The 21,117-nt window shown below is 45.8% G+C and overlaps 1 protein-coding gene across 5 annotated transcripts in view; it reads left to right on the plus strand.

Annotated features, from left to right (window-relative positions):
• The window catches only part of LOC117360465 (sodium channel protein type 2 subunit alpha-like), a 526,898-nt gene that overhangs the window by 145,067 nt on the left and 360,714 nt on the right, over positions 1 to 21,117 (plus strand). For 4 of the 5 annotated variants that reach the window (XM_033944237.1, XM_033944238.1, XM_033944242.1 and 1 more), the window contains exon 4: positions 670 to 847. The exons of the other annotated variant lie outside the window; for it this stretch is intronic. The gene's annotated coding sequence lies outside the window, so the exon portion shown is untranslated. The remainder of the gene's footprint in view (positions 1 to 669; positions 848 to 21,117) is intronic. 5 annotated transcript variants of the gene reach the window in all.

The following is a 21,117-nucleotide window of genomic DNA, read 5'->3' on the forward strand; positions in this document are numbered from 1 at the left end:
GTCTTTCACTTTTGTTTTCTGCACAGCACCGCGAAAGACCTTACCAGACTGGTTTCTCTTTCCACCAAATAGCATCTTTTTATCCAGTTGTATACCATATGATTCCCTAGAATGTGGTTTTAATACTTTTAGGACCCCTGAGGAAGGAGTGTTTTTCGAAACATGGACTGTATCGGGTCCTGGTTTATAACCCATATAGGACCATATATGTTGGTACCAACTGTTTATTAATTAAAGACTTGATATCTTGTACATCATCTCTTCAATTTTTTTCTTTGTTTGCTGTTTGACATATTACTGCAGTTTTGTTGGATTTTTTGCTTGTGTTTGCTGTTTCCCCTTAGTGACAGGGGAAGTTTTCTGATCTTGAGAAGCAGTTTCAGGGTTTCCCTGGAGCTGGATCTTTTCCCTGTCACAGTGTGTGTGTGTTTGTGTGTGTGTGTGTGTGTGTATGTGTATGTGTATGTTTGTATATAAAAGCTTTTTATTTTCCAAAGAGCTTGAATAAAAATGTTACTATCATATTAAAAATACATTTTAAGTACATTTTCAAACTGCAAACAAAATTCTTTGCAGGAGGGTTAGAGAGAATAAAGAGGGTGAATGGAAAATAATTTGTTTAGAAGTCTTTATTTAATTCCTTTAATTATGTTACAATTAAACTTCTAGGGAGCAATATTCAGCCCACAGTGATAAGTGGCTTGTAAGCAGTTCACAGTTGGAGACTGAACCAACCCTGGCTATTCATCGCTGGCTCATGCACGGCTCCTGGCATTGAATATCTGGGCATGTGCACGGACACACAGAAGTTAACTGGGAACCAGCAGATACTCAGACCACTGCTCAGGTAACTTGGCGCATAAGGTTAGGACAACCTTTTGGCTGTATTAACTTTAAGTGCTTACTTAGCTGTTTATTGGACTGAATGTTGCTATTAACTGGATGCTCCGCACAAATCCCATCCTTGGATTGCCCCTATTATAACCAGAAGGGAATGGACAGTAAGTAGCGATATTCGGTAGTTCAACTAGTTAAGTACCACTTAAATATTGGTGGCTGGCCAGCTCAGCAGCATTTAATTGGGTAGGAGTCTCTTCTGCTCTTCTCATCGGCTACATCCCTTTGAATATTTACCTCTAAGAAGGCAAATAGAATGCTGGGTACTATCAAGAAAGGTATTACAACCAGAACGAAAGACGTTATCATGCCGTTGTATCGGGCGATGGTGTGCCCGCATCTGGAGTATTGCATCCAATATTAGTCACCGTACCTTAAGAAGGATATGGCGATACTCGAGAGGGTTCAGAAAAGAGAGACACTATTGATAAAAGATATGGAAAACCTTTCATATGCTGAAAGATTAGAGAAACTGGGGCTCTTTTCCCTGGAGAAGTGGAGACTTAGAGGAGCCATGATAGAGACTTACAAGATCATGAAGTGCATGGACATAGTGGAGAGGGACAGATTCTTCAAACGTTCAAAAACTACAAGAACGAGAGGGCATTCAGAAAAATTAAGAGGGGACAGATTCAGAACCAGTGCTAGGAAGTTTTTCTTTTCCCAAAGGGTGGTGGACATCTGGAATGTGCTTCCAGAGGGTGTGATAGGACAGAGTATGATTTTGGGGGTCATGAAGAGATTAGATAATTTCCTGAAGGAAAAGGGGATAGAAGGGTATAGATAGAGGATTACTATACAGGTCCTGGACCTGATGGGCCACCGCGTGAGCGGACTGCTGGGCGTGATGGATCTCTGGTCTGACCCAGTAGAGGCACTACTTATGTTCTTATATGGATATTGCTGATAAATATTACTTTTGAAAATCCTGGTATAAAACCTTGCTTGGATTTCAAGGCTCTGTTAGCGCATGGTTTTCTTGCTATCTTTCCTATTGCACCTTTAGCGTATGCTGAGGTGGATCCTCCACCACCATCCAGCTGTCAGTCAGTGTACCTCAGAGGTTTGTCCTGGGACCACTTATTTTTTCCATCTACACTTCCTCCCTCTAATCTCCTCCCATGGCTTTCAGTATCCCCTCCATGCTGACAGCTCGCAGATCTATCTCTCTACACTAGAGAGTTGCGCAGGGACAGAAATCCCACCAGTCCCCGCCAAAATCCCACCCGTCCTCACCCATCCCCATGAGGAATCCCACCCCTCCCCACCCATCCCCGCAAGGAATCCCTCCGTCCCCACCCGCTCTGTGAGAAATCTCCATCCCTACCTGTCCCCGTGAGAAATCCCCTCCGTCCCTGCCCGTCCCTATAAACTTCAGAAATAGTTATTTCATTTAATTATGCTACTGAATTAAAGGCTCTGGTAGAGACCCATTTACAAATAAGCAAAGAGACTTTATTAATTTGGAAATATTAATTGGGAAGAATACATACTTTGTAAACGGGTTTCTACCAGAGCCTCTAATGTAAATATAAAATATAATTACTCAGCTCTTGAGAACCCCCAAGCTGTCAGCTGAGGACTTCGTTTGCAGTTGCCTTTTACCAAGCTTGGCAGGCAGCAGTTGCGTCCCTGAGCCACAGATGCTGGCACCTCAGTGGCTCATGGATGTTGCCAGCGACTGCTGTGCTTGGTGGAGGGGAGTTCTGGCCATCTCTAGAGGAGGTCCTCTGCTGGCGGTGCTTGGGGATCCCCACCAGTCATAGCAAGGGTCAGCAAGTACTTCAACACTAGAAATAAAACCAGAAATGCATGTCCTTTTCTTTTGAACACAATACAAAGACATCTGCTATATACATTTCCCAAAGCTAACATATTTTAGTCAATAAATTACGTTTTTTACGTTTTGTTGTCTGAAGACTTATTTTTCCATAAAGTTGGTCCCAGTTTCTTTTTTCCGCTTTCTCATCTTCTGTAAATTCTTCTGTTGCTGTCCATTGGTTCCTCCTAACATGGTCCAGCATTTATCCCTTTCTCATCTTTCGTGCCTACCCACCAGCCCCATGCCCAACATTTCTCCTTCTATCACCCCTCTCCAGCACCATGCCACATCTCTCCCTCCATTCCCTTCACCACTATGTCCAACATTCCTCCCTCTTGCATCCATTTCAATCTGTCCCACTGTTGCCTTTCCACCACAATATTTCTCCCTCTCATCTGTACCTCACTCCCTCCCTAAGACCAAAAATTCTCCTTTCTTCCATTCCCTTGTAAACAACCATCTCTTTCCCTCCCTTCCTCTCTCCCAAGTTCATGCCTTCTGTGTCCAAAAACGCATTCCCTCCCCCACCTCAGCATCTCTTTCCCTCCCTTCATAGAAACATAGAAAAATAGAAAATGAAGGCAGAAAAGGGCTATAGCCCATCAAGTCTTCCCACTCTATTAACCCTTCCTAACTACCCTCCTAGAGATCACACTCAGGTGGCAATACCTTTACACTGCCCTCGTAGAGATCCGACGAGGGCTCCCACTTAGTCTTGAAATCAGGCACGCTGTTGGCCATGATCACCTGCTCTGGGAGCTTGTTCCAATGGTCAACCACTCTCTCTGTGAAGAAATACTTTCTGGTGTCGCCATGAAATTTCCCACCCCTGAGTTTCAGCGGATTCCCTCTTGTGGCCGAGGGTCCTTTAAGAAAGAAAATATCATCTTCCACCTCGACACGACCAGTGATATACTTAAATGTCTCCCCTCTCCCTACGTTCTTCGAGAGAGTATAGCCGCAATCTGTTCCGCCTTTCCTCGTATGTGAGATCCTTGAGCCCCGAGACCATCCTGGTGGCCATTCGCTGAACCGACTCAACTCTCAGCACATCCTTACGGTAATGTGGCCTCCAGAATTTTACACAGTACTCCAGATGAGGTCTCACCATGGCTCTGTACAACGGCATAATGACCTCAGGCTTCCGGCTAACGAAGCTTCTACGGATACAACCCAGCATTTGTCTGGCCTTGGATGAAGCTTTCTCCACCTGATTGGCATTTTTCATGTCTTCACTGATGATCACCCCTAAATCTCGTTCTGCCACAGTCCTAGCCAAGGTCTCCCCATTCAGTGTATATGTTCTGCATGGGTTATTGTTGCCTAGGTGCATGGCCTTGCATTTCTTTGCGTTTAAGTCCAGCTGCCAGGTCGAGGACCAATGTTCCAATAAAAGCAGCTCCTGCTTCATGCTGTCGGAGAAATCGTTTTTACTTACAATGTTACATAATTTGGCATTGTCGGCGAATAGTGTTATTTTACCTTGAAGCCCCCGAGTTAGGTCTCCTACAAATATGTTGAAGAGGATCGGACCCAGGACTGAGCCCTGCGGCACTCCACTGGTCACCTCCGACGTTTTAGAGAGGTTACCATTTACCACCACCCTCTGAAGCCTACCGCTTAGCCAGTCATTGACCCATGCAGTTAGAGTAACCTCTAGTCCCATGGATTTCATCTTGCTTAATAACCTGCGGTGGAGGACGCTATCAAAAGCTTTACTGAAGTCCAAGTCCACGACATCCAGGGACTCTCCAGAGTCCAGCTTCCTTGTTACCCAATCAAAGAAGCTGATAAGATTGGATTGGCAGGACCTGCCCTTGGTGAATCCATGTTGGTGGGGGTCACGTAGATTCTCCTCGTTCAGGATCGTGTCTAATTCACGATTGATTAGTGTTTCCATGAGCTTACTCATTATCGATGTGAGACTCACCGGCCTGTAATTTGCAGCCTCTGCCCCGCAACCCTTTTTGTGCAGAGGAACGACGTTGGCTGTTTTCCAGTCCAAGGAGACTCTTCCCGTACTCAGAGAGAGATTGAAGAGCATGGATAACGGTTCCGCTAGGACATCACACAGCTCTCAGCACTCTGGGGTGTAGATTGTCTGGTCCCATGGCTTTGTTCACCTTGAGTTTTGATAGCTCGCTGTAGATGTCGGCCGGTTTAAACTCGAAGTTCCGAAACGGGTCTTCCGAGCTTTGCTTTGCCTGCAGCTGTGGGCCGGATCCTGGTGCCTCACAGGTGAAGATTGAGCAGAAGTATTCATTTAGTAGTTCGGCTTTATCTGTATCAGATTCTACATAATTCCCTCTCTCCCAAGTTCATGCCTTCTGTGTCCAAAAACGCATTCCCTCCCCCATCTCAGCATCTCCCTTCCTCTCTCCCAAGTTCATGCCTTCTGTGTCCAAAAATGCATTCCCTCCCCCACCTCAGGATCTCTTTCTCTCCCTTCCTTTCTCCCAAGTTCATGCCTTGTGTCCAAAAACGCACTCCCTCCCCCCCTTTGTGTTCCACGTTTGCCTCCCAGCCCTCATCTGCAAGCAAATTACCAGCAACTTTCTCATCCAAATGGAGCTCTAGACGTGAGGCTCGTCCTCTATTTCCTGCCTGCCCTGCCGCAGCACACATAGCCGACCGGAAGTCTTCCCCGATGTCAGCCCACTCCAGACTTCACCCCTTCTACCTTGCTGCACCGTATGCCTGGAACAAACTGTCTGACCTGATATGTCAGGCTTTGTCTCTGGCAGTATTCAAATCAAGACTCAAAGCTCACTTTGACGATGCTTTCAATTCCAAACTCCAACTCACCTTCTAAGCACCAATATCTGTTTTATCATTCCCTCTGTAACTCCCCCACCTTAGCACAATGTATTGAGGCTTTTGTCCTTTTGTCCAGTTTGTCTGTCTTAAGTAGATTTATAAGCTATTTTGAGCAGGGACTGTCTCATCTGTGTTTTGATGTACAGCACTGCATATGTCTATTAATGCTATAGAAATGATTAGTGATAGTAGTAGTATAGTACCTTGTTTCCCCGAAAATAAGACCTATCCCGAAAATAAGCCCTAGCATGATTTTTAATGATGCTCCTAATATAAGCCCTACCCCAAAAATAAACCCTAGTTAAGATCGACTCCCAGAGCCCCTCCCCCGAATGTCCCAGACTCCATCGAAAAAATTGGACTTGTCAATTCAGCGACCCCCACTCCAGTGAGACCTGACATACCTCTGCTCTGAGGCCTCTTAAAGCAGCAGCAGCAGCAGTGCTCTGAACGGGCTGCTTCATGGCCTTCCCGGAAGGGGCCTTCCTTCTTCTGTGTCAAGGTGAGAGAGTCAGTGGGGTTCTGCTGCACAGGAGGATGGGAGAGAGAGAGATAGAAGGATGCTGCAGAGGGAAGGCCCGGCCCTGGCGGGGAAGACCATGAAACAGCCCATTCAGAGTGCCGCTGCTGCTGTTTTTGGAGGCCTCAAAGCGGAGGTATGTCAGTCTCACGGTAGGAGGGTGGTGGGGTTCTGCTGCACAGGGGGATGGGAGGAAGGGATAGAAAGATGCTGCCAAGGGTATGGGTGAGAGGGGGGGAAAGATGCTGCCAAGGGTATGGGTGAGAGGGGGGAAAGATGCTGCACATAGGGTGGGGGGGAGGGGTAGAATGGAAAGGAAGAACTGGGGTAGAGGAGAGGAAGGGACAGATGATTGTTGTACATGAAAAAAAATAAGACATCCCCCAAAAATAAGCTCTAATGTGTTTTTTTGACCCCAAATTAATACAAGACACTGTCTTATTTTCGGGGAAACACGGTTTAACTTTTCACACGTTGGGGGGGGGGGGGTCCTTTATATTGTGGGATACAGAATTGCCCGGAGCCATGAACAATAAGAGCGACCAGAACCTCTAAAGAATCTGGGTCTGTTATCAGGCAGGGACATAGGGCAATGGTCCACCACAGAAATAATGAGGTCATCCAGTCCCCTGCCAAACCAAAACCACTCCAGAAAGGAAAGGTTAGCCAAAGGAGCCATGTAAGTGGAATGAGCAACTCGGTGGCAGATCCAGAGCATCCAGCAAGCAAGAACGGAGTATGCCGGCACCTTAACCAGTACTTGCAAAAGAAGCCAAATGAAGGTGAGGAGGAAGCTTCGTATCTTCAGTCTCCAGAGAGTGTCAGCCGAGACAGATAGGTGCGAGCGACAAGGATGTCGCCAAAGCAGCCTTAATTTCTAAAGCACCTGCAGCAAAAGCCTCCGGAGGACACCATCTACCCAGCGGTCCTGCATATCTGTAAGCACTACACCACCTGACCTGAGAAAAGAGGGGGAAGGGGTAAAACGCGGACCTCACGGACCTGACGGACCTCGCGGATCTAAACCCGTAAGCCCTTAAAAATCTGAGGTCCGTGTCGGTCCGTGTCCCTGCCGCTTGTAGTTTCTGTCGCTGACAGACCTTGTTTGAGATTTGAGCGCTGACGGATCCGTCTCAGCATAGGGAGGGAAAAGTGTTAGGATCCGTCAGCACTAAAAATCTCTTCGAAGTCTGTCAGAGCCAGAGACTAGTGCTGGAGCGGCAGAGCAGAAGCCAAGAGAGCGGGGACATAGGTTTTAGACGTGCATTATGGAAAAGAAGTCTCTGAACTCCAGCACTAGTCTCTGGCTCTGACAGACCTCGATGAGATTTTAGCGCTGACGGATCCTAACACTTTTCTCTCCCTATGCTGAGACGGATCCGTCAGTGCTAAAATCTTATCAAGGTCTGTCAGCGACAGAAACTACAAGCGGCAGGGACACGGACTGACACAGACCTCAGATTTTTAAGGCCCTACAGGTTTAGATCCGCGAGGTCCGTCAGGTCCGTGAGGTCCGCGTTTTACCCCTTCCCGAAAAGAGGTGCTGGAAGACACCTGCACAACTCAAAAATCACCCTAGGCTGACTCAGAAACTGTTGGCATTCCTGTGCTGGCAGATAAAAGCAAGACATGGTCCACGCTATCGTAAGAGCTCCTTCCAGAAAGACACACTGCTCTGAGATTAAAATGCTCATATCAGGGTGATAGGGAAAGGTGAAAGACTTGGAGCACACTCCACATAACCATGAGAAAAGTGGACAGAGCCAGCTGAGTGACCAAATCAATTCCTGCAGATACTAACATAAGATCCGGCAAAGCTGCTCCTTATGACTCAGAAGAGCCAGAATACAGTCTCTGATCTCCCTTGCCTGGAAGCATTGCACTGGAGAATAAAGGACCAGTGAGCAGGTCATCATCCAAAGAATAACCCAGATCAGGATCAGACAGTGCTGGAACAGTGGCAGACTGAGAGGAAGATGTACCCATAGAAGCAACGTCAGTTAGAGACAGATCAGAGGCGGAGTAGGACTGCGCAGGGGAAGAACGCCTGCTGTGAGATGAATTCTGCAAATATGCCATAAAGTCTGCAAAGGCCTCTGATTCCTGGGGCGCAGTCACCCTGTGATGATGGGAAAATGCAGTTCTGAGACTGTGGAGAGTCCACAGCCTTGTGTACGGAATCATCAGCTGTGCCGAGCCACGAAAACAAAATAAGCTGCCCCTTTGGGATAACCAAGAATTTAGTCACCTGCTGAATCAGGGGAGAGGCTAAGCTTCGCACTGCTGCCACTCATGGCTGCGCCACGTGACACTCCAAAAGCACCCAATTTGTGCAATCCTAGCATTAATCCAATTAGGAGAGCCCATGTACTCCTTCCTAACAAGTTTGGAGGCAAAAATTGCTAGAAATTTGTGCCAAAATTGCAATATTTTTAATACATAGCAAACATTAAAAATGACAATTTTAGGATTTTCTCAGGTGGGGGAACACAGGGGGACATGCAGAAACCTTGAAAATAGCAAAATTCAGACCCCCTCCCCAATTCACCTCACAGACTGTGACAGCTTTTACTCACCGTGACCTATGCTGAAATGCTGGAAATGTGCTGCAGCCTGCCACAGCTCTCTCACAATAGCTGGAATCAGAGAACCACTGCCTCATGCTTAAAATAAGAACATAAGAACATAAGAAATGGCTTCACCGGATCAGACCCTAGGTCCATCCAGTCCGGCGACCCGCACCCGCGGAGGCCAAGCCAGGTGTTCCCTGTTGAGAAACCTTGTTTACTCGTATCCCTCAATGCCTCCATCATACTGATCTTCAGGCTGCCAGTCAGACTCCATTCCATGCCTGACTGCACCTTCATCCCTGCGGACTGACAGATATGCTTAGGAATGGGCAGAGGTGTGTAACGCAGCTGGCACCCTGCAAGACATCATTGAGTCTCCTAGATATGCCCAACAGCCTGCGCCAAACTACATCCAGCAGTAGGAGAAATGGAGACAGCCAGAACTCCTCAGAAGCAGATGCAGTCTGGCTGTCAGGTACTCGCTGGGATTGGCCTGCCAGCTGCAGACCGAAGTCTATGAGTTCTCCACACAGCCAAAGCTGAATAATTGCTCCAAACACAAGAAATCCCCCCAAAAGGGACAAAAAAACACTGAATAAAATAATAAAAAGAAGGGAACAGAACAAACACACCCCTGCTGACGTACGTGCACAAAGAAAAACTGTAGAGAGCATACTGAAGTAGAGCAAAGTCACAGAGAGAAAATCCAGGTTGGATTCCTTCTGTAGATGGCACACAGCCATCAGGATACTACCCATTTGTCTAGAATGTCTCCCATATTGCACTGGAAATAAGAATTGCCACACTGGGGCAGACCAAAGGTCTGTCAACCCCAGTATCCTGTTTCCAATAGTGGCCAACCCAGATACCAAGTACCTAGCTAGATCCCAAGTAGTAAAACAGATTTTATGCTGCTTATCCTAGGAATAAGTTGTGGATTTCCCCAAGCCCTCTCAATAATGGCTTATGGACTTCTCTTTTAGGAAATTATCCAAACCATTTTTAAACCCCGCTAAGCGAAATGATTTCACCACATTCTCTGACAACGAATTCCAGAATTTAATTACATGTGTGAAGAAATATTTTCTCAAGTTTGTTTTAAATCTACTACTTAGTAGCTTCATCGCATACCCCCAAGTCGTAGTTTTTTTGGAAAGAGTGAACAAGCGATTCACATCTACCCTTTCCACTCCACTCAATATTTTATATAACTATTTATTTATTTACATTTATATTCTGTCCTCCCCAAAGAGCTCAGAATGGGTTACAGTTTACATTCATAGTATTACAATATTGGGTTTACATACAGGGTGTTGCTATATATCTTCATATAGGATTATTTACTGTGCTAGTGAAGGGTTTAGGGAGTTACTCGGTGCATACACCTATACAAGCGCTACAGTAATTTGAAGTCATATTGCACCCCAAAGCATCTGTAAGACACAAGTTGCCATTTTGAGCCAATCAGGGCATTAGGCCCCTCTCACTGCATCCCAAGATGCATTGGGAAGGGGAAGGCCCATCATTCTCGGCACGCAGCCCTGTAGGCAAGAGGGAGTGGACTTCCCTCCTGCTGATTTGTCTTTGGAAGGTACGGGGGATCAGGAGGGTAGGGCTCCATGGTTAACTGATCCTGGCAGGGAGAATCCCCATCAGCTGAGCCAGCAGGAATTCCTAAAACCGGTTCAGCTGTTGGGCTTTCCTCTGCTGGGGGGGAAACAGCTATCAAATTAACTTCTTTGGAGAGTGAATGATAGAAAACTGTGGACTTCTGAGAGATCAGACTGAGAAAGTAAGGTCAGTGGAAGGCAATTACTTTGTTATAAAATAAGATAGAGAAAATTGAAAAACAACTTTACTGTCTTAATGCTTCCTTATTGTTCAATGATTTCATTTTGCGAAATGTTATAAGAAATCCACCATATATGATTCTGTTTTATCTAGACCCCCACCTCTCTCACACAATTGTTATACTGCTTCTAGCTTAATGATGTTAGGAGGGAAAGGAAAGGGGATCCTCTTGATGAGGATTTGACTACCTTTTTAGAAACTTCTACTCAAGAATCATCATTGAGGGGTAACATGTTGGTTACCTTCTCAAATTTTGCTGAACTGAATTTAGTTTTAGTTAATTTCTTTAGGAATAGATTGGTTTCTTGTCATTGTACTGTCAATTCATATTTCCCTCAGGGCTCCATCAGTCTGAAAGGACTTTCTTAGATTAAAATTGAGAGCCACTGCTTTAGGTATGTCTTTCTTCTTTTCCAAAGGTCCTAGGCATTGCTGTGTGAAACTTTAGAGGAGAGAATATCTTCTGGAACCTTTGCTGTTGGAAACTTTGTTAGTAGCTCATTAAGATTTGACTAAAGCTCTGAAGAATTCTATATATTATTAGATTAACCCCCTCCTTTACAAAGCCGCACTAGCGTTTTTAGCGTCGGCCGTCACGGTAACAGCTCCGACACTCATAGAATTCTTACGAGAGTCCGAGCTGTTACCGCCACAGCAGGCACTAAAAATGCTAGTGCGGCTTTGTAACGGAGGGGGTAAATGTGTAATTGTTATCCTCACTGACATCAGGTAGTTTATTTGGGGTTAACTGATTACTGGAATCAATCTGGCATCTCTTTGATTGCTGGAGTTTTTTCCCCTTTTTAAAAATTTCATATGTCCCTTCTCCTCCCATTTATCTTCTTTATTAAATGTAAGCTGATATACAATAATGTTGATAATAGTTTCATTTTTCTTATTTTTGATACAATTAGGTTTCTGGTTTACACTGTGACTTCTTTTTTCTTTGTCTCTATTATTAAAAATCAATTAAATAAAAAAGAAAGAGGAAGCTAGTGTCTGGAAGGAATAGGAAAAATTGATAGAACAGGGCGCCTACCTGAGATCTATAATGTAGAAGTATTTAATCTGAGTCTACTGTCAATGATTCACTGAGATACTTCAGTCAGGCATTGCTTAAGAAGCGATAAGTCTAGAGAGCTGGGGCTGACATAATAGACTAGATGGATATCATCTGCAAAAAAAGAATCCACTAATATTTTGTTATTGAATAAGTACTGCAAGGGGCCGCTGAAACAGATTGAAAAGCATTGGGGAGGGAATAGCGCCTTGGTTTTGGTGTCTCATTGGTTGTCCTACTTCTATCAGGTGTCTGAGATGCCAATTATATCTGCTTCTTGATTTAGTGTGCTATACATTCTAACTCTCCTTTTTTTTAGACGTCTACCATTTCATAATATGGAACTTATTTGTACTTTTGCTAGACCCGTTGAAACAAGTGGCACATATCAAAGCTAGAAGGTCTTAAGAACATAAGAATAGCCGTACTGGGTCAGACCAATGGTCCATCAAGCCCAGTAGCCCGTTCTCATGGTGGTCAATCCATGTCACTAGTACCTAGTATCTACCAGGAGAAAGGTTTCAAAATGCCTAATTAGGTCTGTGGCAGGGGTGGGGGAAGGAGATCTCCATTGAAAAAAAAAAATCACCAAGTAAGGAGAGCCCATGATTATAGAAGATAAAGGTTCCCATACTCTACAGCAAATATGCCTTGAGTCACCAGGCTACACTTGTCACAAGACCAAGAGCATCTATTCTATGTCCACAATATGAAACAGACACACAAGGGACTCAAACTAGAATATCCCATATGGGACCACATGCATTCCTCAGAAGGAGCTAATTTGCTCACCATCAGAGGGCCATACAGAAGGAGCATAGGCCTTGTCCTGAACTGGGCATGATTGCCTTAGCAGAATGTGGTCAGCAAGGCCAGAAAGGAGAAGATTTGAGAAATACCTGAGGAGGGAGTCAAATGACACTCAATCTATGCTCCCTGAAACATGAGTACATGAGCGCTCATAGTTTTTGTGTGCGTTGCACATATTTCAAATGTTCGTTCACATGCGGGACTGCTCTGCTCTGGCACACTTTCGGCTGTGCTAGTCTAGAGAATGACACGGGGACCATTTATCGTGGTAAACCATGGTCACCGCAGTAAATCCGCAGTAAATTCGCAGTAATGGGGACATTTGCAACTGGTTTACCGCAGGAATGGGGAAAAGACCTTTCACCGCCCTGCCCCGTGGAAGCGGTGAAAAGTCTTGCTCCTGTGGTAAAATAAAATTGTGCCCGTGTCAGACTTGGCATCTCCTCCCCAGCTCCTCTTGCGCCTATTTTACCTTCAGGAGCCATCCATGCCACGATGAAGACAGAAGAAAACCAAAGCCAAAGCCTGAGACCAATGTGATTTGAAGAATAAAATTACCAGACAACAAAAAGTAGAAAAAAAATTTATATTTTGTGATTAGAATATTTCAGATTTGAAATATGTATCCTGCTGGAGCTGGTATTAGACGTAACTGTGGACTGCAAAGTCCAGGCTGTGCTTCTGGCTTGGGGCTCTCTCTCTGATCAGGGGGCAGTTGCCCTAGTTGTCCTCCCCTAACACTATTCCTGCCATGTGTGACTGAAGTATTCTGTTAACTTGATTTTTCTATGTAACATTCTGTAGTAATTTGGTTTGTTCAGTTTTCACAATAATGGAGGGAATATTTGTGAAAGGGAGGGGAGATAGGGGGTTTGTTGATCCTTGCTCTGTATTATTTGTGTTTATAAAATGACAATTGTACAGAATAGTCTCTTTTTATACTTTAATAAAATAAGTTCAGTATAAAATCATAACTATTCGAGGCTTGTGTGGGTGGGATCTGACAGTTTGAAGGGCGGGGACGGGGACTGAGCTCGCGGGGATGGGGCAGGGACAGGGACTGAGCTCGTGGGGACGGGGCAGGGATGGGGACAAGCTCACGGGGACGGGAACAGTGATATTTTTTTTCCCTGTGTCATTTTTGCTTTATCTCAAAAAAAGATGTAGTGGAATTAGAAGAGATTCAAAGAAGAGCGACCAAAATGATAAAGGCACCCCCCATAGGCAGCACTCCCCCCCCCATAGGCAGCACTGGCACCCCCCCCTAGGCAGCACAGGCACTTCTCCCCCCCCCGTAGGCAGCACAGGCACCCTCTGGTACCTTTTTTTTAAGTCCCCTTTCCGCACACCTGCCTGTCTCCTTTGCTGGACGGTGACTCACGAGAACTGACTGCAGCCATTCGGAGCGGCACCGGACCAGGCAAGAACGTGAACAGCATGCGCCTGTCTTCTGCGTCGTTCTGCCCGAACCAAAGAAGACCTGTCTAGCGAGGGAGACAGGCAGGAGCGCGGAAAGGAGACTTAAATAAAAGATACTGGGGAGGAGGCTGCCTACGGGAAAGGGGTATTCACTCCATAAGATGCACCCTTATTTCTACCCCCTTTTTGACGGTGGATAAAGTGTGTCTTATGGAGTGAAAAATACGGTATTTTGAAGACATTCCAGGGATGGAGTCAGCACTTGGTCAATTTAGTGATGATATTTACACTTAATCAGCCATCGTGTCCACTTATAATATAATAATAATAACTTTATTTTTCTATACCACCATAGTCAGTCGACTTCTAGGCGGTTCACATCAAGAGAAGGCTGGACATTCAGTGAATTACAAATGCATGAGGGGAAAGTTACAGGAGAAAAGGGTTGTAGGGGAGGGAAAGTAAGGGGGGGGACTAATACAACATTAAATATTTCTCAATGGATTGTACACCATCTACTATAATAAAACACTAAGCGCGCATGCACACTCTTACCGGCGTGTTCCGTGATCCCTGATCTGTAGGTCCGTGGCCAGCAAGAATGTGCATGCGCGCTAGAAGACACCAGGACTCCTCCTCCCGAGCACTAGGCACACTGACCGGCTTCGGCCCTGCGGGCCTCTCATGGAGCCCACCTTCCTGCCCAGCATGGATGGTGGCAGTGGTAGCGATGCCGGGAGCGGGCCAGTACCAGGGCGACTTGAGGCAGCTGGCGGATTGAGGCGCGCGCGGTGGCTGTCGGCATGTGCAGGCCATGGCGTCTTGAGGCGGCTATCGGCGCGTGCAGGCAGTTGAGTTGTGGCAAAGTTGGATGCTGGACAGGGGGAGCAGGTAAGGGGTGCTGCTGGACAGGGGGGGATGTAACAGGAAGGGAGGCCTACTGCTGGACAGGGGGAGCAGGGAAGAGGTGCTGCTCGACAGGGGGGATGTAACAAGAAGGGAGGCCTACTTAAATTAAGCGACTCATCAAATTAAAATAAAACTTGAAACTTGAACCTTGAAGAAGTGCAGCTGGACAGGGGGGAGGAAACAAGAAGGAAGGCCTACTGCTCAACAGGGGGAGCAGGGAAGAGGTGCTGCTGGACAGGGGGGGATGTAACAGGAAGGGAGGCCTACTGCTGGACAGGGGGAGCAGGGAAGAGGTGCTGCTCGACAGGGGGGATGTAACAAGAAGGGAGGCCTACTTAAATTAAGCGACTCGTCAAATTAAAATAAAACTTGAAACTTGAACCTTGAAGAAGTGCAGCTGGACAGGGGGGAGGTAAAACGAAGGGAGAAGGCCTGTTGCTGGACAGGGGGAGAAGTGAAGGGGTGGTGGTGGACACAGGGGAGGTAAAAGGAAGGGAGAAATGCTACTGATGGACAGGGGGAGTAGGCAAGGGGTTTGTCTGCTGGATGTGCAGGCTTAGCACCCGTCCGTCCGGCCAACATTTTTTGAGGTACGGGGAAGGGGGGTGGGGGTGGGGGTGGGGGGGTCATGGGGTTGGCGGGAGTGTCGTGGGTCGGCAGGGGGCCGATCGGCGGTTTGGGGGGCCGGTCATTGGGGGGGTTGCGCCGAGGGCAGGAGGGCCTAAGAACCCTTCTGCCCGTATTTTAGTGGGGGATGGGGGTTAGAGGGAGTCGCGGGCCAGGAGGGCTTGGGCTCCCTCCTGGCCGGATCGTGTGATGGGGGGGGAGATCGGCGGGCCAGGAGGGCTTGGACTCCCTCCTGGCCCCAACGGATTCGGCCCGGGGGGGGGGGGGGGTTTGGGATCGCAGGGCAGGAGGGCTTGGGCTCCCTCCTGCCCCGATAGTGTCTGGGAGGTCGGGGATGCCGTGGGGCAAGAAGGCTCGGGCTCCCTCTTGCCCCAATGTCGTTAGGGAGGGGGTTTGGGGATCGCGGGGCAGGAGGGCTTGGGCTCCCACCTGCCCCAGTGTTGTGTAGGGGGAGGGGGTGGATTCTGTAACCGGTGTTGTTTTTGACAGACATCGGTTACAGAATCCAGCTTTTAGGCGAAGGACTGGCTTCTCCTTCGCCTAAAAGCTCTTGTTTTGGACGTTTGGGGCTTAGGCTTTTTTTAGGTTGATTATATGGTATAAGTTTAGATGTAGTGGTGGTCTGGGCGTTTAAACAACTGAACGTAGAGGCAGGCCATTATCAAAAAACCCTCCTTTTGGACGTTTTTTTTTATAATGGACATTTTCCCTGCTTCTACTTTCAATGTTTAAGGCCTTAGGCCAAAAGGGGACTTAGACTTTTTTTGATTATGCCTCTCTTAACCTATAGATTTTGTAGCATAGCAGTTCATATATATTTTTCTTTATCCAATTTTCCACTTAAAACTCATTTAAGATGTAACTTATTCCATAACTACTGTGTTCACACTCAACTTCATTTTCCATAATTATGACTTCTTGAAGCAATTCACACAACAGCTTATTGCACCGTCAATGCTAATAACTGGTTGTATCAATTTCAGGCTTCATTGACATCAGGCTATATCTTCTATAGACATCCATCCACAAAATGTAGACCAGAAGCTACCTAGAAACATAGAAACATAGAGTATGACGGCAGAAAAGGGCCGACAGCCTAACAAGTCTGCCCACTCAAGAACCCTCCCTCCTCGAGAATCCATCTTTTAAGCATACCTCTGGAGCGACCCAACCAGATGGTTCCATCGTCCCTTGAAGTCAAGTGTGGTACTGGCCTCAACTACATGACGTGGAAAACCATTCCATCGATCAATTACCCTTTTGGTGAAGAAGTATTTCCTGGTGTCCCCATGAAATCTTCCCCCCCTGAGTTTTAGCGGGTGCCCTCTTGTTGCCATGGGACCCATAGGATAAAAGATTTCTTCCTCCACCTCAATGCGACCCGTGACGTATTTGAATGTTTCTATCATGTTCCCCCTTTCTCTGTGCTCTTTGAGAGAATATAAACGCAGCCTGTTCAGACGTTCTTTGTATGGGAGATCCTTGAGTCCTGAAACCATCCTAGTGGCCATTCACTGAATCGACTCCATTCTCTTCACATCCTTTTGATAATGTGGCCTCCAAAACTGAACTCAGAACTCCAGGTGAGGTCTCACCATGGATCTGTATAATGGCAGTATAACTTCAGGCTTTCGGCCGATAACGCTTCTTCTAATGCATCCCAGCATTTGTCTAGCCTTTGCTGACGCTTTCTCCACCTGATTGGCAACTTTCATATCATCCCAGATGATTACTCCCAAGTCCTGTTCTGCTGCAGTTCTTGTTAGGTTTTCACCATTCAGGGTGTATGTTCTTCATGGATTTCCGTTACCAAGGTGCATTACCTTACATTTTTTGGCATTAAAATTCAGTTGCCAAGTACTGGACCATTGTTCTAGTAAAAGTAGGTCCTGTTCCATGGTGCCGGGCATCTATATCTTTCTTCGTTTCTTTTCAGCTAGTGTACTGGGCTACATAATATCATTTATATATGAGAAGCATCTAGTATACTTTATCTTATTCCCCGTATTCAATAACGGCACTTATCTGTAATGATTTTAGCTTCCAAACGTTGGCACGCAGTATTCTCAACTTCTTTTCCTTTGGCCACTTATATCAGCAATATAGTGTTCAGCTGCTTCTGTGAAGTCCCTACGTGGCCTGCGTTATTCAAGTTGAATGGTAATCTTTCTAAAAACACAAACAGCTTATTTAGAGTCTTTATCTATAATAATTAATACAGCCGGCACTATCATTTTTTGGTACCTGTTCATACTTCCTACCAGCATGGGGTCCTTCCCGTATCTATTGCAAAGATGGCAGTGGCATCTTTTTTCTTCTTATTTGAATGGCACAAAGTGACGTCAGGCTAATCAGAAGCAAGCAGAATGCTTTGCAGCATCTAAACAAACAATTCAGTAGAAGTGTTGCCACTCGATATTACTGTTTAGCCCATTTTTGTTCTTTTTGGGCTAAATACATCCAATCAGCAGGAGGGATTCACACTCCCTCCTGCCACCGAGCCCCGTTAATTTGATTTGTTGGGGGAGAGGTTTGGGGGGTTCAGGGGATCGACAGGGCCCGATGGCAGGAGGGAGTGTGCATCACTCCTGTCATGTGGATGTATGTGTGTGGGGAGTGTCAGGCAGGAGGAAGTGGGCATTCTTCCTGCCGCACAGATGTGGGGTGTCCTCTGCTGCTGTTTAGGGGAGTCCTTTCAGCTCAGCTATTCGGGGATTTCCTTGCCAGGATCAACTGATGGCAACGGATCCCTCTGCATAGATAGATGGCTAAGCCGCCTATCTTTGAGGTGAAGCGGGCACGATTTTGTAACTGGCACCAGTGACATGGGCACCGGTTAGAGAATCGGGCGGGGGGAAGGTAATATGGGATCAATTAAAGACACCTCTTGAGGTGGCGTTAAGCACATTATCAGCAGTTGTGACAGCATATTGTACTAACTAGAGAATGACAAGGGGACAAATTTGTCCCCGTCCTGGCAGGAACTCAATTTCCCCACCCCATCCCTGTGAGTTTTGTCGCTATCCCTGTCCTGGCCCCATTCCTTCAAGCTCTGCCTTAACCGCACAAGTTTCGAACACTTATGATTTTAAAGTGTTTGAGGCTTGCGCAGATGTGGATAGAGCTTGCAGGAATGGGGCGGGAACAGGAAAAGGACTCTGGGACGGGAAAATGAGTTTCCATGAGAATGGGGAAAGATTTGTCCCCGTGTCATTCTCTAGTACTAACCTGCATGCCAGCTGTCACAGTAAGCCACTCCTCTCCACCCTGTCATGCCTACCCCCCTCCCCCCTTACCCAAGTTAAGCAGCTGGCACGCAGTTTTTACTGTGCTGGCTGTTTTAATGTATGTTAGCCATTAGCATGGATGTGCATTAATGTCTAATGCATGATAAAACCAGTGCTAGCTGCTTAATTCAGTTTAGTAAAAATGACCTATAGATTATGTACTGGGACTATACTCATAACTTTTCTTTTCATACACTTCTGCCTGAAATCTTTAAATCTTTACAATATGCTGATGCAGCTAACCATAAATCTGGCATGCATAGCAAAGTGCCTCTGGACATGACCCATTCAATATAATGAGTTGTTTTCTGTATTGTTGGTGATCTGAATTAGAGGGCAGTGATTTCTTAACCCTATCTCCTTTCAAACACCAGGCATACTTCCATTCTTTTTAAAAAATAATAATTTAAAAGTAGTTATTGCCCTAATACTTGTGCTCTGCTTTTATTGCTATATATTTTATACTGATTTCCTACTAAACTACTAGGATATAGATTTTAATTTTCACAAGTTGTGCAGCTGGAAAGAGCAGGGGGAACATGTCATGTGATTAAAGAAATAATCACTGAGCTGTCTAGTCATGATGCTGCCACAGTGGTGCAATACCACTGCAGTTTCAGAAAAGGCTATTCCTGAATATGAATTACTCGTATCTTCCTGTGTAGCCATTTTACTGCATCCACAAACCTGGGATTACTGAGCAAAGCTGCACCGTGAGAGAATCCAGCATTCAAGCATAATAAAGAGAAAAATATACACACTTAAAAACGGCAGTGTTACATTTTAGGGATATTTTATCATCATCCTGACTGAGCTGTGACTTCTTATGTTTATAATAAGCAGAATAAAACAGTATCCCGATTTCATTGTTGGTATCTTCCGTTTTATGGCTCTTAGGAAACTGGATCTGGGGTAGATAGAATGCTTGGATAAAAAGGTTATTTCCCTCCCTCTTAGGTTTCTGTTTCTTGAAGATTCTCAGCACAATAACCATTTGACGAGACCAGCAAGGTCGGTTGCTTCAGGTTTGTTTATATCCTCTTACTGCATAAGCCACGCCCACCTATTAACAGAGCTACAGCGATCACCATAGCAAATCAATTAAGGTATCTCGAGTCTGTCCCAACAATTGATGCTCCTTCCCTTCCCCCACACATTTTAAAACTTGTAGTACAAAGAAAGAGGCACAGAGCTGGTCTTCAGTGGTTAATAAAAAAAATATGGTCTTCTATTATTTAAAGCAATTACCTTCAAAGCAGCTTCACATGCTCTGCCTTCAATTCAGTGTCGGTGCTGCAAGAATGCCAAGCATAGACACATCAGCAGTTACTGTAAATAGGCCTCTAGTAATTCACCAATTACCACAGAATGCAAAACAAAAGAGCTATAATTTAACTCAACATCCTCTTCCTAATTTTTGCAAAACCAGTGAGTGCTCAGTTTATAATACAGGCACAGAGAAGCATTTTATACTAAGGTGGATATTTGCAGAATAATCTCTTCCTTCCATTACTACTGCTCTTGGCTTTAGTTTCAGGGTGGTGTGCTGAATGAATGACTTGCCTGCTGTCTGATTAAATAAACTTCTACAGACATGTTTTCCATATGTACCTGATCCCCAATGTGCTGAGGTTCAGGGTGACCCTTGGGGCAAGTACACACTTTATTTTTGGTGCCTGTGAGGCTATACATTCAGTCTCCTTCAGAATCCTCTCCCCAAGCACACAGAACATTGGCTGTATAAAAGTATCTAGACAGACACACAAAATACACACTGGAAAAATAACTGAAGGAGGCTAGCAAGGATTACAATAAAAATACCCATTTATTGAGACCTTTTCAAAAATATTATAAAAAAATAAGGGGCTCATAAAACATCCAGACGTCCAACAAAGTGCCTAAGTCAGCACTTGGATGTTTTTCTTGCCAAAACGTCCAAGTGCTAATAATCAAAACTCATTTCCTGGACATCTAGCAGCAAGTTTTACCTACTGTGCGTCCAGAGAGTAAAGGGGCATGTTGGGAGGCGTGATATGGGTGGGCTTTGGGCGGCCTTAGACTTGCACGTCCTGAAGCTATAATCAAATGTTTTGCAGGATGCCCTGGACAGAACTTAAGACGTTTCAGGCTAGACCTATTTTAGATGCATCTAAGTGCCAAAAAGGTGCCCAACTGATCAGATGAACATTAGACGCATGGACTACTGACTCCCTCCCACCCCACAAACATCTGAATTTAAAAGTCCATACCTGTCTGTAGAACAGCAGTATCTCCTATGGAAAAGCCTACTAGAGCATCACACCAGTGTGAACCATAGAGAGAGGAGGACCGAGACCCATAAGACTCCACCCACATTTATGGTGGAAAGTTTGAGCCCACCAAAATTCTACTCTGCTGCCATATAGATACCCCCTGTAGCCATAAGGGCTATTGGGGTGGTAGCCGGGGGGGGGGGGGGGGCTCACTACAACTTTTAAGGAGGTTATGGTGAGATGTATTTGTGGCACCTTTATATGAAGTGCACAGCA

The sequence above is a fragment of the Geotrypetes seraphini genome, chromosome 5, assembly GCF_902459505.1.
Source record: "Geotrypetes seraphini chromosome 5, aGeoSer1.1, whole genome shotgun sequence".
Taxonomy (NCBI): domain Eukaryota; kingdom Metazoa; phylum Chordata; class Amphibia; order Gymnophiona; family Dermophiidae; genus Geotrypetes; species Geotrypetes seraphini.